The following is a 13,335-nucleotide window of genomic DNA, read 5'->3' as shown; positions in this document are numbered from 1 at the left end:
ATGCCTGGTAAACGATGAATACATTTATATTCTTCTTACAGATCTTGTTTTGCGGTTGGTCCCCTTAACACTAGAGCGGAGAAGGGCAGTTCTTGCAAGGAGGCTGCAGCTGTGTTGGCTGCTTCTAGGGTTTCCATTTACAAGAAGCAAGGGCAACAGAGATGGTGGAAACACTGAATAAAGAAGAACAGTGTCGTCTCTCTTCTTCTTACTTTCTGCGTCACACATTGGGGCCCAGATTTACTAAGCCTTTGTGTTGTCCTTGCGTCATGCAAGGCGGCGCAAGGACAACACAAATGCTTCAGTAATATTTACAAACCCGCACAAGGGATGATTTGCGCCACCTTACTTGGGTTTGTAAAGAAATGTTGAGCTACAAAGCTGCTTGCATTGCGTTACATTTTAACTTGGGAGAAGTTCCATGGGTGGAGCATGGACGTCCATGCATACACCCGCGCATTTTGGCTCATTCCCATATTTACTAAAGCTAGTAAATTTGGGAATGCGTCACAATGCGACACCGTCCCCATTGAAGCTTAACCTCTTCTATGTTCATGACGAGCTGAGCTCGTCATGATCCACGGCGCTCCGGTGCTCATGACGAGCTCAGCTCGTCATGAGCCGTGGAACGCTCGCATGTGGGGATAATTCCCCTGCTGTGCTGAGCATTCCACGGCAGGTAATGCACCTGTGACGAGCTGAGCTCGTCATGAGCACAGGAGCGCCGTGCCTCATGACGAGCTCAGCTCGTCATGAGCATGCGGGCGCCTTGCGCGCCCCCCTCCCCCCCAGCACAGCGGGAAATTAACCCCCACAGCGAAGGGGTTAACAAGGAGAAATATCTTTATTTCTCCTTATTATTTCCTCTTTACACCTGTGCTGCATTTTGCACTATGATGCAAGGGTGCCTGCGTTGGCACTAGGCAGCACCCAGTGCACCAGCGCAACGGGAGAACAGAAATGCTCCATATCTTTGTAAAATGTAGTATTTCTGCTATATACCCTTCACACAACGCAGCAAGTTCCCTTGGTGCACTATGTTCCGTAAAAAAACTGTAAATGTGGCCCAGAATGTCTATCTTATCGTCTTCCCCCTGGCAGAGGAAGAGTCTGATCCCCTAAAGTGGAACAATGTACAGGATGTTATCTCTCTCCCTCTTCTATTTTCCATATAAATGCACCCTTGACTGTGCTTCAGTGTTTTGTGCCTGTGCTCTTTTTAACTGTCCATGGCTTTGTGTGCAGTGCACAGTGAAATGCACACTCTGCCAGGAAGCAGAACAACTGGGCCGTTAAGGACAGCGTGGGATTAAGGCTTAAAGAGTCCGAAAAAGTAAACCCAGCTAAGCATATTTGAGTGAACAAGATATCGGGCGGCCTGGGGACCCCTGCTCCTTTTCACTCCTCGGTGGATCAATGCTTCTTTTCTTCCTTAATGCTCTGTTTGTGTTCACATTATGCGCTGAATGCCCTTATCCCACAAACAAAAGCACTTTATCGTGACCTTAAACAGTAGAATGGAACCAACGGTTCGACAATGAAGATAAACTATGCGAGAATCCCAAAACCCCTGAAACAAGTCACTAGTTTAATTGGCTTACCAGCAAATAAAAATGCGCACCCTCTGATTCCGATAATCAGCAACAGCAAGTTTTTTCTTAAGGATATTTAGTTAAAGCAAGCAGTCAAACGGTCTAAAAGTAATTAATACAGTTTTACTGTTCCAAAACAAATACATTCAATTATTCATACTGTAGCATTATAGATGCTAATACACAGAAATACCAAGTTTCTCATGATACAGAAAGTCACCTTATTAAATAGTTTGTGTTTCACTTTTTTTACGGCTTCTCAGGTAAACGTGCCATACGATTACCCGTTCGTAGACAACAGAGGCTGGTTGAATATATGGTTTGCATAATACAGCCAAATCTGAGCTCGCCAAACGGTGCCCCACAAAATAATACTCAGGGCCGGACTGGCCTTAGCGGGCACCGGTGGGCTGCCAGGGTGGGGCCCTGTTTTGTCAGCTGAAACTGGCCATAGCAAAGAGGTGGCCGCACCCTCTTGCCCCACAGGGGGGCCAGTCGAACAGCTTGCCAGGGCCGGTTACGGTTCCCAGTCCGGCCCTGAGCATACCCCGTTTACTTACGGTTTCTCGCAGAGCTGTAACACTTGCAAAACCCGTGGCTTGGAGTCCTGCTTTGTCACACCGCCTAGCTGCCCTAAATTTCAATATGAACACAGAAGGGCATATTTACTAACATTTCACGCAACGTAGTTCAAGTGAAGTTGCTGCGTTGCGTGAAAGAGAGAGAGCAGAACAGCACCAGATTTAAAAAGACACGGCACAGTTCTAGTCTCTCCTAGCAGTGTCTGCTTAGCGCCAACACAGGCATCCTTGTATAATGGCACAAGGGTGCTTATGTTGTGGTCAGGGTAGTTTTTGTGCAAGAAGAGATATAGCAGCACACATATAGAGAGGAAATAAAGATATTTCTCATTGTTACGCCAGCCTCAGGTAGGCATATAATTTTGGCACAAAACCACATGACTTCGTAAATATGAGTTTGTGTCAGAATGCAAGAATATATAGGTGGAATACGGGATCTTCCACCTGACTAAAGGTAACGCAAGGCAGCACTTTTGTTACTCTTTTTTACAAAGCCACGCAAATCAGTATTTGCATGGCTTTGTAAATCACAAAATGGATTTTGCGTAGGGTTTATTTTGCACCTTTCAAAGTAAGGATCAAAATATTACTCGGAATTTTTGGAGCTGTGAGTCCCTAATTTTTGTCCTGCTAACTTCTGCCCCCTTCACTGGAATTTTGCATAAAACTAGCATGTCTAGAAACAATGCAACAGCAGCGTCCTTTAACGGCCCAACGTTCCACGTCCAATTGTTATTTTTAACCACAAGGATATGCCACGTCCCTCTCAAATCAATACTAGGTTTGTTAGAAAGGAAGGGCTTCCTATGCACTGTTCGCCACAGCTTGTGCTTTTTCAAGGGCCCAGGCTCATGAGGCAAAGTTTCTTCTAGATTCTGTAAACATGTATGCCCTTTTTAGGTCGAGCCTAGAGCAGCACATGCGCTGCTTGCTTGACTTTTAGTAAGGGGGGTTTCAAAGTGCTACCAGAGGCTTTTGCTGGCCTCAAGCATGTGGGTTTCTGTCAAGGCTCATTAAGCCTTGCGTGCGCCAGCCCATCTGCAGCCACACAATCTGTTTCTTACTTCTGTGTTCCTTACCTCTTCCCAGGCCTTGTCTTATCTTGTTTTATCTTTAGTTATTCCGTGCTATAATTTGTCACGTGTGCACTTTTGTTTCTGCAGTGCGCATACCGCTGCTGAAGTACTTGCCTGTTGTCATTATACAGTAACTCGTCTACTATACACTATCCGTGTGCAATATTACCAGCACTTGTGTGCTTTCGATGTGCCCTCTGATTGTTCTGTTCCTCAATTCAGGTGTCACTGCAGTGTAATAAATAGTGCGTTGTTTATGCCTTCGTTTTGTGTGTTTTTACATTTATGTGGCACTTCGTGGTGTCCCTTTCAGCTTTTCCATGAGTACTATTGAGGTACTTTTCTTGCAGACTATCCCTGTACTTGTCTTTTTTGTGCGTAGTCAGTTTATGTCGTCAATGTGCCTCTCTTGTACACACACACTTAAAACCTAAGATGTACCAACCATAACTTTACAGGGACAGCTAGACCATATTGTGTTTGTTTATCTACGATTTATTGCCTTTGCATTTTCACTGGCTACTTCGTTTTTCTTTGCTCTGGATAGTTCGCATTTCTCTCTATCTTTAGTTTTGGATAATAATCATCGTCCCTATGTGACAGATGCTGAAAGCTGTGAGCTTCTTAACAATGCTTGTTTCTTTTGTGCTTATTTATAATTCGGTACTTCAATATGTTTGCCTTTCACCTTGGCTCTGTGGTCCGTTTGCTAAAACAATTTAGTGGCAGCTACCCCACGTGTGTTATTCTAATAAAAGGGATTTCAATAACAACAACATTCTTTGAAGCTATAGAGAAGGTGGTGTGGGCACAAGCATGTCGTCCAGGTTCCACCTAATAGTTGGATAGAGGATTGTGCTGAATATAAAGCTGTCGTATTTTTGCCCACAATCTTTCCCCTCGTCTTCGAGCCACAGAAGGAACATTTAATTTAATTCTTGGAACGCATACGGAGTTTAGACCGCGTTTAACATGACACTTATATCTGCGTATATACACTGAACTGAGGCAAGGGCACCACAGATGTTGACAGATGATGACAGGGCACCGCAGATGTTGACAGGATCAATCATTTTGAAAAGGGGACAACACTGCGTTTCTATTGAGAAGAATGAGAAAAGTAATTACATGGTGCTCGCGCACACATTGTAATGAGGTGTGTTGCAGAAAAGTAGTAAAAGTGAAGCGGTGGCAAACAATGACATAATGTGTGTCCTACACGCCTGTCTGCTCTGGATTCTGTGAAATGTAAAGCGCTCCAATACCTTCAAGTCGAGTTCACGCTTATTAAAAATGCAAGAAAGAAAACATAAATGTTGCTTTTCATAGGCCGTAAAAAGCTGCATTGGGCCAAAACTCTAGAAACATCCCCAAGATCCTGCTGCCTAAAGAGACAGTGCACCCGTGTTGCTATTTTATTAAAGTTTTAACAAAAAAAATTTTTTCACAGTATTTCAATAGCAGCATTGTGCTAACACTGTAAAAACAGCCACCTTTGAGCTCATCACCACGAGCTCCGAGCCCCATGCCCCAGAGGGAGGGCCGTGATAATAACATTACAATCAGCCTGCCTGCCCCACTGCCTTTTAGCACATCAGCACAGCAACATGTTACTGGATTTAGGAACAAGAGGTTAAAAAGCAGAGGGCTTAAAAGCGAACCCTGCGGCACTCTTGAAGATAAAGCTACTGGATTTGATTTTTTGTGGCATGTGAAAAGACTTGGAATGAGCGATCTTTTAAGAAAGAGAGCAGACACCTCAAAGCCACACCGCGATACCGGAGGCTTCAAGACTATCAGCCAGGATGGAATGTGAGACAGTGGCATATGCCACACAAGTCCAGTAAAATGAGAGCTTCCATGCCACCGCAATCAAGCTTCTGCCTGAGATATTCAGTGACCCCAAGCACACCCGATTCGGTGCTGTAGCCAGGTCAGAAGACGGACTGTGAGGGATGAAAAACATTGTGAATTGCCGCGTGAGAGGAAGTTATGAGTTTATATGTATTTCCAAATCCTCAGAGAAAACAGAAAGGAGGTATATATGGCGATAATTTGACCAGCAGAGAGGATAAAGACCAGTCTTTTTCAGTAAAGGAAGCACAAGAGCATGTTTCCAGTTCTGAGGAACGGGACATCAGTTTAGAGAGGAATTGAAAAGATTAAAATCATGCTGAGGACTGACTCGTCAAGAAGTCTGAGCTTGGATGGGGGAAGAGGGTCAAGTGGGGAGCTGGACTTGATAGTTCCCAGTAAGAACTGAAGAGTAGCCAAGTTCAGCGGGAGCCAGGCCTTGATTTGTGGAGAGTCATCAGAAGATAAAGCCTGGGAAGGTGTCAGCCTGATCAACAATAGAAGCAGCAGGAAAGGTATAATTACCTTGATGGGATGAGTCTGAATCAAGTTGGCGATGAATTGATTCTACTTTATTCATGGAAAACGTTGCTAGCTCATTACACTGATGTTGCAAGATTGAGTGAGGAGGCAGAAAAGAAATAGCAGCTGAAAGTTCTTTTACCAGTTTGAACAGAGTTTTCTGGCAGTGTTGGGAATTTGTGATCCTTTCCATAAAGAAGGTGGCTCAAGCTAATCTGCACAGAACATGATATTTTTTCAGTGCTGAAAAGTAAACTAACTTAGCCTCTGGCAGGTAGTGCTTCCTCCATTGCCTCTCTGGGACTTTGCAGCGTTTTTGGTCTTGTTTGAGGGAGTCGGTGTACCAAGGGGAGAGAGGGTTGCATTCTGTGTTGAGGTTTTAGCGAACAGAGGAAGGGTTCAATCAATTGCCTCCGAAAGCCAATGATGCACAGAAATGTGGTCTGGATCCGGGTGGGATGTAAGTATAGGAATTTTGTTTAAGAGCAGTTCATTAAGCACCGACTTATCAAGTATGGACCAGTTCCTAGATTTTGGCGTTAAAGTCTGTCAGGTCATAGGGGCTGGATGAGATTTGATGGTAAAAGGAACTGCAAAGTGGTGAGTCCAGCAGAGTTGAATAGGAAGTACAACAGACAAGGTTATAAGATTAGAAAAAATGGGGTCCAAAAGGTGCCCCACTGAGTGAGTAGGTGAGGAATTAAGAAGTCGAAGGTTAAGGGTATTCAGGTCTTCTATGAGAGCTCATGCTGATGTATTGTTGGAGTCCTCAAGATGAAAGTTGAGGTCGCCAAGCACAAAAGAATTGACCGCCCGTAAAATATGGGGGGGCCAGTGAGTCAGCAAAGGCTGAGCCCCAGTTGTTTGCAGGCCCAGAGGGGCTATAAATGAGAGCACCCAAGGTGGTGAATTTAGGGAGAAAAGGGATGGAGTAGAGCATGGCTTTGCAGTTAGAGATCTGGAGTTCCTGAATTTTACAGTTGTGGAATTTCTTAAAAACAATTACAATACCACCGCCTGTTTTATTGGGTCTATTTTTACCTAACAGCGCACAGTTGTCAGGGAGTGCAGCAATCACATCTGGCAAGGACCCATCATGAAGCCAGGTTTCGGTTAGGAAAACCACATCAGGATCAACATCGACAAGAAAGTTAAATAAATGATGCTGATGTTTGGGTAGAGAGCGGCAGTTACAGCTGAAACAGTGGAATTCTGTGGGTATGCGAGAGTCAGCCTCAGCATGAGCAGGGGGGCATGGAGCATCCTCCCCAACCAGATGGTCTGAACCCATCCACTGCTATCAAACTGGAAACTAGCGCAGTACATAGGATTAGTTGCTGGATCAAAAACCTGTCAGCAAGCATTAGGTATGGGTCTAAACTTGGAAAGGGAATGAGAGGAATAGATTCTGGCGGTTGCTGAAAAGGAGCAGGGGAGAACACCTTGCGGACGCGGACGGGCACCGATGGGTGCAGACAGGCTTAGTGGCAAGCCTGCTGTGCTTGTCCGTTGCGCATTTGCTTAAGCATAGTTTAACTAGTGTGATTATGGTAAACACTAAACTGCGCACCACACGAAATGCCGGAAGGAAGGCCGGAAGTAGATAGAAGTGGCTAGAATGACGCTGCACACAGCCGCAACGGAACAGGGCGAGAGCCACGTCAGGCAAGAAGAGTTGCCGAGAATGTAAGCAAGAGCACTGAAAAGAAGTGCAACAGGCAAATAGAAAGTTTACAAGGAAGAGGCGGAGTAAACATAAAAAAAACACAATAACAAAGTAACACACAATAAAAGAGCTCCAAAGAGATAAAGGGATAAGATGAGCAAGTAAAAATGGGCTTGAAAAGTAAAGTGTGGCAGTGAACAAGCTTCAGGATCAGGCTTACCAATTTCTTTCCTTTTTTACATCTTTATTTCTTGCCTCTGACTTTTTCCTTTTCTTGCCTTGTTTCCTTTTTAGGTCTCGCCTAGCGCAGCGGGCATGGGCTGCACTAGGAGAAGACCTCTTGGAATCTCTTCAGACTTCCAAGAGACTTTTCTGTGTGGGTCTGCCTCCTCCCACACATCCCATTGGCCTTTGCGTGTGGCTTTCAATAATGAAAGCACACAAATGGCCAAAGACGTTCGCATGTCCCACCTTTCCTCAAAACTTTCACTTCCATGGCCTAGGGGTCTCGGGAGCAAGCAGCAGCCCGCAGGGTGCCATCTGTTCTGGATCAGGTTTCCAATTAGCTCTCACTTTCGCATGCAGCGGCTGGCACAATGGCAGCTGCATTCCTTACAGTGCGTGCACCACTCGTAGGCTGTTTTTTTTTTCCCTCGAGGGCTTGGATTGTATGGCGACCTCGTCGAACTGATATGACTGGAATGTAGAAGTCGCGTCTCTGGTGCCATGACATCCTGGGGCTTTGCAGCGCTACAGGGCTCGTGGGCGCAATCCCTGCTAAAACAGGTCAATGCACCTGCTGTAGATGAGTGCGTGTAACCAGGGGGCTGTGAATCGGAGGCCACCGCCCAACTCTACTATTTACCCGTTATAAATCCATGTCCGACCAGAAATGAGGTGGGGGCCTCTGAGACCCTATATAGTTCCCTACGGCAGATGAGGACCCCCGCTTTCACCCCCTTGGACCTCAGAGGTCTCATTAGAAAGGACAGAGAGAGAAAAACCCTTTGGAAATCGATCTGTATGATTGTAGAGCTGTCCTGGACAAACACACTCCTATGCGCTTAGTCGCCGCACAGAGCAGTGCTCTATTCTGGGGCCCTTTGGTGGGCCCCGGTATCTGCAGGCTCATAAGATTGTCACGTTGTTTGATGTTATGTTATCAGCTTTTTTATATAGCACTTTGTACAACTCGAAGCGCTTCCGCAGTCTGGGCGTCGTCACAGACTGGAGCAGAGCAGTAGTGGTCCTGAGACAGTACATGGGCGGTGTATTACAGTACACTACTGGTCCGTGGGGCATCCCAAAACAGGGCCTACTCAATCCTTCACTCTTATGAGGTCGATAAAGGCTGCTCCACTTAACTGGGTAGTAACACCAATGTTCGTCTAAACACAAGGGGCGCTTTACTTTACGTTTGTGTCTCAGTAGCATTGTTTTAATGTCCTGTGGCAGAATTATAGAGTAATGATAAAGAAAGGGGGGGGCTAAGGACGACTACCCACCCACAGCCTCTTGCAAGCAGTGCCAATGGACAGACCTCTGTGCAGATGAACCCTGTGTGCAGCACTATAAATTCCTTTCGGTCATGTAGGAGGCGGATTGGATATCCCAGCATGCATCTGTTCGCACTTGCGGCTCGCTGATTTTTTAAAGAGCTTCCATTTTTTTGTACAAGTGCTTTGAATGCAGATTCACAGGATGTGGACACGACCACGAGGCTTGAACCTTGGTTTCCAGCACCAAAGTCGGCAATCTAGCCATCAGACCACATCCTCTCACTTTGCCTAACAGGAGTGAAAAAGAAGATAGCCAAAAGCAACACAAAAGGAAGCATCACTGAACCTCTGCCTGCTTGGATTTAAATTGTTTCCAAGTTACGTAAAAACGTATTTTTCAAATTATGACGATCCGTATGCATGCCTTATGTCTCTATGCCTGCGTGTATTTCATGGTTTTGTGTACATGGGCTGTGTGTGCCTCTGCACTCATGTCTGGTTTGTGTGTCTGTGGCATGTCTCAAATCTGTGCATCCATATGCACCGCTAATGCACACAAGCCTGTGTTTCCACTGTGCCTGTATGCATGTTTTATGTCAGTTTATCTGTATACCTGTCTTGATTTTGTGCCTGCTTCAGGCGGGAGAAGGGCATCAGATATTGTGCAGGCACTGCTAGCCATCCACGGTCCACTGAGAGAAGTCAGGGTATGTAAACACGCCGTACAGCCCTGGGCCAGAGAATTCAGGAAGGGGATTTTTACTGAGGGGAAGAAAACACAGAGGGATGCCGATATTCATGGTCAGTGCTACAGAATGCTCTCTGCCCTGTACGAATATCAGGATATATTGTGATAGGACATTGTTTTTGTAAGGCATGTATTTAGGGGTGGGGTAAATCCAGCTATAGGTCACGCCTGTGGACCTTTCAGATGAATCGTCCTGTCAGTCCCAAGAAATTGTCTTCCACTCGAACCCGTAGACAATATTTTTTTTAAATCTTGTATTTTCAGTGATATGACCACCTAAGGTCCTGCTTTTATATTAAAAACAGAGCTTTTGACTATACCATTTCCAGCTCAAAGGCAATATTTCTCTCCATGTGTTCCCATACCAGGCGTGTCACGTAGTTTGGTGCTAACTTTCCTTACATGTCAAAGAACAGTAGATGTTTCAGCACCCAGGCTAATGTGCTGCATAGCTAAATACATATAGGGCCCAAAGACGAGACCGATTGGATTGCAAATGCTCGTTTCTTTTTCTCTTGCCTTCTTTCTTTTGGCTTTTTTTTTCCTTTTCTTTCTGCCTTCTTTCTTTCTGCTTTGTCTTCTTTCAATTCATTATTTCCTTATTAATCTTTTTCCTACCTTCTATCTTTCATGTTTGATCTTTCCTCCTTTCTTTTCTGCCATCTTTCTTTTTCTTTTGAGTTTGCCCTCTTTCTTCTTTCATTCTTTTTTGCCCTCTTTCCTTTATTCCTCCCTCCTCTCTTCTTTTTCCTTCCTTCCCTTTTTGTCTCACTCCATTTCTTTTTGACCTTCTACCGTCCTTTTTTCCTTCCTTCATTCCTTTCTTTCTTGCCTTCTTTCTCAAAGGCGAGGCTAGCAGCAAATGTAAGACCACAGGCTTTTTTCAGATATGTGTTAGCCAAATCCTTTTAATTTTACTAAAAGCATGTATACCAGTTACTAATGGGGTTTTCATCCAGACTTCATTCATTAGTCTATGATTGTGTAATTCACATTTTTCTTCCACACACTCCAGCATGCATCAAGGGGGAATGTACAAACAAGAATTGCGAAAAGGCTGGTGGCCAACGCCAGAACCTTGTGCCTTTGCCAAGGCTTGTTTAAATTTATGACGAGGCAGCTAATATGGCTACACCACTATTTGGTGCTAGATGCTGGAGCTGCTGTGCCTTCTCTTTCGCTAGAGGATATTTTCTGAATAACATAGAAACAGGTGTCCATCCAATGTCAAAATGCATGGATTTATTGACATAGGCCCTGCAAAAGGGAACATCCCTTAATCAATCCTGGTCATTTGCTATTCTGAGCACAAAATACTGTGAGAGAATCAGACAAATCTCTACAAGTGGCACAATTGACCTTGCTTGCATCAAGAATTAGACACCTATACCTGTGCAACGTGATAAATTCTGGTCACCAACATCGAACAAGATGAACTTGGAGATGTTAACTCACTAAAACATTGCTGATGCTTCAATGTACACTGAATTTCCGTTTATTGCAAGTAGAATGATTTTCAATGAGGAGTTGGTGCCTGCAGAGATATATTCAAAAGGTAAGGGCCATATTGTTCAAGAACCTAACAGCAAATTGGAGGAAGCTGACCTTCGTGTTGTGCCACATGGTGAGTGGGCTGTTACAATCAAGTCACTGTACTGTCAAACAACACAGATGTTATTAATGTGCTTCTTAGATTTGTTGCAATGTTAAGTCAAGGATTGCCAGAGTTAAGGATACTTCACTGAACAAGGAAGAAAAGACACTTAATCCCGCTTCATATTCTGTACAAGCAATTTGACCCAGCGATGTCCAGTGTTCTTATCAAGACACATATTCTTACAGGTGATGACACTGAGCAAAATTGGAACAAAGCTTAGAGCTTTAACTGCTGAACCTGTGAAGTTTCTAAAAGGATTTGCAGAGACAGACTAAAAATTTGACTTTGAAGGCCTTGTGAGTGACTGAAAAACGGATTCTGATTGTCATACATTTGATGATCTTAAAGACAGTGAGTTCAAAAGATCAGTCCCACTAAGTGCCCTTCTGCTGATGTCATTTTTTTGGGGGCGGTGGGAGTTTTATATAGCGCGAACTAGACCCGAAGGTATCAGAGCACTTTACATGAGCATCAGTTGCGTTACAGATGGACACCTTCATTTGTTTTGTTAGGCACGGGGAGATTAAGTGATTTGCCTAGAATCACAGGATGTTGAGCGTTCCTACCGAGACTCTAACCTGGTTCCCCAGCTTCGAGGTCGACTGCCCTAGCTGTTAGGATACATCCTCTCTCATATTCTGTGCGTGGATACATTAACAGAGCGTTCTACTTGATCAGAAGATGAGTTAATGTTTTGGATCATGCATATGTAGAGAAAGATTGGTGTGAATTTGGTTGGGAAGATATTGATGGGGTACTAAAAGCTACGAAATTTAGAAAGCCGCTACCCACAGAACTTACACATACATGCACTACAAAAAGATGTCCTTGTGTAGATCATAGAAAAGCATATAGGAGTCTTCCTAAATTGGGTGAGGATGAGATAATGATTCGTGAGGGGGCTTTTTTTAAAACTGCTGTCTGAACCCGCAACTCGATGAACACTTTAGGATTGTATTTTGATAGCTTTGCAATGCAATGAACATTTTACGTGCTTTTCTCTTTTAATGTATTGCTACTTGAAATGTTTCATCATTGCATAATGTGCTCTCTTTCATGAATTGGATTTATCCGAATAAAGTTATGATGATGATAAAGTGAACTATGAAAATGTTGAAATAGGAGTGATCAATATGAATGTTTTTCATATTGAGATCATAAACATGATTTGGTGTATACATAAAAGGATTAAAACCATTATTATTTGTTTCATTTATATATGTCTCTTCTTCCTCCATTATAGCGGTCATTTTGGAAAATGGCAGAAGGGTTGCTCTGACGAGTTGATTTCTGTCTCTATAAGACTACTTGACGAACAAAACCTATGCTTTTACACCAACATAAAGTATACAGGTCTCATGGTTCCTTAAATATTAAATCATCAGTGCAACACATTCACCATTTTAAAAAATGTTGTCCAGAAAAATTTGTCCCGGATCAGCAATGTCTACCCAAGCAAAATGCCTTCTCTAACAATCCAAAAACAAATAAAAAATGGAACTCTGAACAATAATTTTTTTTACGGAGGTATATCAAGGGGCCGAGATGGGAAACAACCGTTTCAACACAACTTTTACCACAAACTACCTTTACAACGCAATTTTTACAACGCAGGATCCTTTACAACGAATGTCTTTACAACGCATGATATTACATCACAGATGCCTTTACAACGCATGCCATTACAACGTAAGTATAGGTAAGTATATAATTATAATAAAAAAATTATTTAATTTTATTTTTAATTAAATATTAATTATTTAATATACATTAAAAAATTATCATTTATAAAAATTAATTAAGTAATTTTATTATGAATACAAAAATTTACCCCTACACTATCCACCACTTACCCTACTATTTCACCCCCCTGGAGTTAGAATAGTAATTTTTACCCCCACACTATCCAGCACTTACCCTACTAATACACCCCCCTGGAGTAAGAATAGTAATTTTTACCCCTACACTTTCCAGCACTTACCCTACTATTACACCCCCCTGGAGTTAGAATAGTAATTTTTACCCCTACACTATCCAGCACTTACCCTACTATTACACCCCCCTGGAGTTAGAATAGTAATGTTAACCCCTACACTATCCAGCACTTACCCTACTATTACAACCCCCTGGAGTTAGAATA

Source organism: Lissotriton helveticus, chromosome 1_1, assembly GCF_964261635.1.
Source record: "Lissotriton helveticus chromosome 1_1, aLisHel1.1, whole genome shotgun sequence".
In the NCBI taxonomy this organism is placed as follows: Eukaryota; Metazoa; Chordata; class Amphibia; order Caudata; family Salamandridae; genus Lissotriton; species Lissotriton helveticus.
Note: the sequence above shows the minus strand (reverse complement) of the source record.